Source organism: Condylostylus longicornis, unplaced genomic scaffold (genome assembly GCF_029603195.1).
Source record: "Condylostylus longicornis isolate FDR11 unplaced genomic scaffold, ASM2960319v2 ptg000447l, whole genome shotgun sequence".
NCBI classification, from domain to species: Eukaryota; Metazoa; Arthropoda; class Insecta; order Diptera; family Dolichopodidae; genus Condylostylus; species Condylostylus longicornis.
The window spans coordinates 18416-25000 of NW_026578406.1; positions in this window are offsets into that span (position 1 = coordinate 18416).

The following is a 6585-nucleotide window of genomic DNA, read 5'->3' on the forward strand; positions in this document are numbered from 1 at the left end:
ATTTGCTTCTTTGAGGATCATTTTTAATTGCGTGTAATTGATTATATTACCCACTATTAATTGAAGATTTAAATGTTTTTTAAGTTCAATGTCTTTCTTTGGTAGAGATCTCTCTACTTCAGTGTTGTTTAATTCTAAAGGCGGTTCCATTTCTAGTGAGTCTTTTCTTGTCTTTTCTTTGAGTTTCTTTTGGTTTTAAGAGTTCAATCGGTTTCTCCAGTCAATTCCTCCTCATCTGTTTTGTACACCACAAATTCATTTGTCATTTTCGGTGGCATTTAAAGCTACCTTTGCTTTATAATCTTAAATTTCTACCGTAAGTTTACAGATTTCATTTATCAACTCTTTACACAAGTTGCAAATCACTGATAAGCGAATCCATTACTGGTTTGCTTTCTGGATGTAAAGGGCTTTTAATATTACATTGAGAGATTATACTTCTGGTGTCTTCTTCAAACTTTCTTTATGTATTACTTTCTATGGTTTTCTTTTCAATTTCTCCCATAGGGTAAGATCTTGGTGGCTTGCCAAATGGCCTCATTATTTTCGTTAGGAATTATTTTTTTGCCACTTACACCGTATTTGTATTCGTATTATTGGATATTTCACATGGTTTTATTGTACATGCTTGTAAACCCACGCCAGAATTCACTACTGTCGTTCCTCTGGCATCAGACACATACCAGAAAGCGATCCATTCTTTATCAAACGTGCCTTGCTTTTCTGCGGATTTTAGTGGGAAAAACCACTTTACCCACTGGGAAGTAAATGAGGCCTGCAAATTATTATTGAAACAATGAATTTATATAAATATAAAGGTATATTGAAAATAATATCGGATTAAGCACAAATCCTCGCTCAACACCGGAATTAAAGATAAATGGCGAGCTTGTAATATCACAATTTAAGTAAAATGCAAACCATTTCATAATAGAACTCCATAACCCATTCCGTAATGTTTAAGTAGGATTTATGGTAGGTTTTTAGTAAAAAGGACTCCTGTAGCACACGATTTAGTAATAAAAGAAACAAACTTACAAGAAGAATTTAAAAGAGCATTTTCCGTACTCCTTACCGTTCTGGATCCAAATCGGATATGTTACTAGCCGGAATAGGCTTTAACGATTTTATCACTTAAGAAATTTCAGCTGATAAGATTTCCTAAAAATTGCATATATTAAGATTAAAAAGTTCATATAACAATAAACAATCATATAAAACACGTAAGTATCAATCAATGTAACCATCAGACAAAGGAACAAAATGATAATTAGACAAATTTGCTACCCAAAAATTTTTATAATATAATTAATAAAACTAAAAAAATCATTACACTTAGAAACATTTCTATTGAGAATTTGATTTTTTTTGGAGTTGCCTAAATTGTTACCATTTTCCACTTAAAGAACATTTGCCTGCACATGTGTATTTTACAATGTGTATGTTACAATTTTTTGCTCTATAATTTTTTTAAAATTCTTAGCAAAAAGCATAAAAAAAATTAAGTAAAAACATTTCATTTGGTATAAATCGTTGGCATAAATCGAGCAATTACTCGAACCTGTGAAACCATGCTATTGAAACTCCACGGTTTCAAATATGTCTGGACAGACAACTGCCAAGTTTCATGAACATAACTTTATTACTTTTTCGAATTTGTGTGGCAGACTAAAAATTATCAAGCCATTCCACCAAAACTTCAGGAATACATGTGACCTGAAATTGGACACACAACTGCCTAGTTTCATGAATCTGAATTCATTATTTTTCCAAATATTTCATCTTAGCTTTTGAACTTGCGTTTTAGCTACCCGAACCTGTGAAGCAATTCAACCAAATCTTGAAGAATATATCTGACCTATAATTGGACACACGACTGCCAAGTTTCATGAATCTGACTTTATTATTTTTCAAAATATTTAAAATTAGCTTCCGGACTTGTACGGCAGCTACCCGAATTTGTCAGGCCATTCCATCAAAACTTCAGGGATATATGTGAAATGAAATCGGACACACGACTGCCAAATTTCATGAATCTGACTTTATTATTTTTCTAAATATTTAACATTAGCTTTTCGATTTGTATTGCAGCTACCCAAACCTGGCACACAATTCAACCATAACTTGTAGTTTTTTCAGCCACCCGAATCGTTGCTGCTATCCCATTATAATTTTTATAGGATATGTAGAATATAATTGGACACAAGTGTACAAAATTTCATGTTTATACCTTTATTAGTTTTTGAAATATTTAAAAGAAATTCTTTGAGTTCTGTGGCAGCTATCCAAACCTGTTGTTCAAATTGGTTCAACTACAATAGAATTAATCCTTGACACAAAAGAAACAACTTGTGAAAGTTTGATTTTAATTGCATTATTCGTTTTTGAGTTATCGTGCGATCGGTCGGACGGACGGGCGGACATGTCTAAATCAACTCAGAATTTTGCGCTGAAAACTCCTTTTTGTGGTTACAAACTTCATACCAAACTGAATACACCTTTCACGAAGGTGCTGGGCATAAAAAGAAAAAACACAATTGACTGTTGTACGAAACTTGAAATAAACTATATTACTACACCAACACTTGCATTTTTGTAAAAATTTAGGATTTTACTAAAACAAATACAAATGATAAACAAACTAAACTAGTTATTTTAATTTATATATAAAATTTTTGAATAAATAGAAGAAAAATAAGAAAATGTTCAATTCCACACGTGCCATAGGAAATTCGAAACGTGCCAAGTCTGGTACGCGTGCCAATAATTAGCCATGTAGGTTCTATACTATTTTTACAGTTTGAGTACCGACATATTTTAATCTACATCTTTCTGCAATTCTCTTTATTTAAATCTGTTAAGTTTACTCATTAGTACATCATTTCGTTTTCCATTTTCTTCTAACAGCACTATGTTATCCACTAAACCTACAACCTATGTTACTCTCTAAGCCTAAAAGATGTTGTATTACGTGAGGTATGTATTTTTAATGTCTCTACTACAACTTTATCTGAGAGAAATTTATTTTTTTTTATAAACAGTTTAGCTTTTCATGAAGCTCAAACATACAAAATTTTGTTTGAACAAGATAAAGAGAGTAATTTCTTTTTCAGCAGTTATGTTCGTAATAGAACAAACTTTGCTACTAGACCTAGTTGATATTGAAGCATCAACTCGAAACAATTCATCAGCACATTTGTTCATATCAGCAATTGGTAATACACTTGTAATATTTCGAGTTGAAGTGACAATGGCGTTAGATTTATACTTGGTATGAATTTGTAACAACAATTTGATTTTCATCTAAGAAAGCAGATTATCTGCGTTTTTGTGTGTATTTGCTGATACTCAATGCCCACCTTCTCCAATTTGGCGCATCTTTCTTGCAAAAATTCTTTGCATACTCCACATTACATTTTAATATCCAATCTCTCAAGTGTCAATAAATATTTACGGAACTCCATGTTTATCAAGATCACAACTATTTAGGAATAGTATAGTTTACGCAGCAATATGTAAAACAAAAACTAAGCATGAAGAAAAAAAAATAAACATGTTCATCAAAACCCTGCAGACACGAAACTTATATCAATATTTGAAATTAGTACATACATAATATGTGTGTTGATTTTCGATTCAACAGCATATCGATTCAGCAGTAACTATGTTATTTAATTCTCCTTATTTCAAAATAACTTAAAGACAATAAATAATAAATTCACATTTACAATGTTCTTAAGTTTTTCACTTATTTTACAAGCATTTTAATTCATTTTAAAATTTCGATGCTAATTATGCATTATTATGAAGAAGAGGAATTGTGTAATTGCTCAAAAAGGCAAAAGGCTAGCGTACCTTATTAATATTAACAATTAAACATTTATTAACTTTTTAATTTTAAATCTGCAGAACACAAGTATAATTTAAAATTCACGACAATTTTTATTATTGTGTGGTTCACAATAAATTTACTATCTTTTGTTTCTTAAAATAAAACAATGTAAGAATCGTATGTCCTTGTAGTCATATATCCCTACCTTTCGAGAAATATTTGTAAACTTTATACATATATAAAAGGCGAAATAGATGTTATTTTAGGTTTTTAAATAATGGAAAAGTAGAAGTCATTCGGTTTACTTTACAAATAATCCTAAAAGCTTGTTTCTGCTTCACAAAAAGTCTATTTTGTTAAAATAAATACCACCCCAAAAAGGCAAAGCATATCAGATTTTTGATTGGAATAAACCATAGTATACCAGCATTACCAGCTTTCGGGGACATGATATTTGAACCTAACTTCTCCTATTTGAAAATATTCACCAGTAAAATTCAAACTTCAGTTTACATTGATTTCATTTCCACTGTGAGCGTACATCTAGTAAACTATGATATCAAACAAACTAAGATTCAAGAAACTAGGCGAGTGATAAATAAAAGACATGTTTCCACATAATGTTTCTTTAAAATAAAACGACATAAATTCAGTTTTATCACTTATTCCGTGTTTACGGGCTTTAAACCACCTCCTGATAATTTCCAAAATGTGATTCACATCAACACAGATACCATAGTAATTGATATTTGAATGTGTTAGAACTGTATCACCTGCAAAATATGTAATTTGTCCTTTAAATAACTGAGAAGAGTTGACATACACGTGAAACATAGTTTGGCCCAATACAGATCCTTGAGAAACCTCATTAATAACTTCACAGGAACTTGACAATTCTTTTATTCTTATAATTTGTTTTCTATTTATAAGGATCTAAATCAGTCAAAAAAACCCCTTTAAAACCAATGTCATGCAATTTCGACAACAAAACGGAATGGCTTAACATGTCGAATGCCTTAATAATATTAATATATGTATAAAGCGGAATGTTTAGATTCGTCAATACTTTTATAAATCTCCTCACAAAATTTACTCAAAAAGTAAAAAATCCACTGTTCATTAACCACTACGAAAAGCTAATTTCACTAATGAAATTATTCGCGACTTGAGTGCCTTTTCAAAAATTGAAAACGGCAAACAAAGAAATCAGTCTGTAAGTATTTAAAACAGCAACATCATCATTTTTGTGTATAGGTACAATAGTTGCGGTCTTTAAGTTTTCTGGAAAAATTTCCTGTAATATACTTGAATTGAAAATATAACAGAGAACGTCTGAGAGTAGAATTGCTTTTTTTTGACAATAACGCTAAAGATGCTATCAATAAACTTGCAACCTTCTCAGAATCAGTAACATCTACGTTGTTATCACAAATGCTAATATGATTATAGCCAACATTTTTATTTAAAATTTCATTCACAGTTTGCCATTCATTTTTTGTGTTACTACTTTTCATTAATTCTGTAGAAAAAAACCTCTGTTTAAAAGGTTTAGCATCAGTTTTATTCTTGTTATACAATGTTTTTTAATACTTTTTCAATTTCCTATTTTTATTTCTTTGAAAGCTTATTTCATTTTGTCTCTTAATTTTTTTTAATAAACAAGCTTGCCATTGCAGACATAAAATTTTAGTTGTACCATGGTGATCAGTAATATTTAAATCAAAGGAACCCACATCGACTGTAGTTTTATCGTTTCTATCTACCCTAATGAACATGTCGTCTATACAAGATGTTAAAGTATCTTTTATTCGCGTAGGAGAAGATAATGTCAATGATGAAAACTACAAAGAATTGTCTCCTTAAGACAGAAAGATCAACAAAAGGGAAAGATATATTTAACTATCGCAAGAACCACATTAAAGAACAACATTAAAATCATCTATTAGGATTAAATTTCTGTTATTTTTTATGCTAATAAAATAAGTAAATTCATCTAAGCGTCAAGAGTACAACTATGTAGTACAAATACACTAATAATGGTATAATTCAAGTTTAGAGTTTAAAAAAATTAAACCAGCACTACCTAGATTCACATTTTCTATAAAACAATTCAATCCATTTCTATAAAATACTACAATACTACTCGAAGGGTATGCATGCGATGAAAGTGTAATTAGGAATGTCACAGTTATACGTTTAGATATTTTCTCAATATTTAAAGTTTTTTCAAGTTTTATAAAGTAAATCAAGTTTTATAAATTAGTGTTTTAATGTCTTTATATCTAACAAGTTCCAATGCTCAGAGAGAAACTTGAAAGCACGACCTTATTTTATATGGGTTTTTTTAAATCTATTTTTTGAAAAGAAATATTAAAATAAATTCATACTTATTATAAAACAGGTAAAATTTAGAGAATATATTTGAAAAATCAAAAAAATATATTAATATTTTCATTCATAATTATTTTAAAATTCTTAAAACAGCGAAAAAACAACAAGCACAACCTTCGCCTTCAACGTTTTATATGTTGCTGAAAGCATTTCATTATTTTTAAGTGAACAGCTTTTTTTTCTCATAGGGTAAGTTAACTCAAGATATGGGAAGTAACCGTGGCGTCAAGTTGAAAGATAATTATTAAATATTGATATGAATACATAGTAAAGAAAAAATTTGAAGAGGGAATTAGAAAATAATTATTAATATTATTGTATTTTAGACAATCAAATATTATTTTTTAAATACAAATTTTATA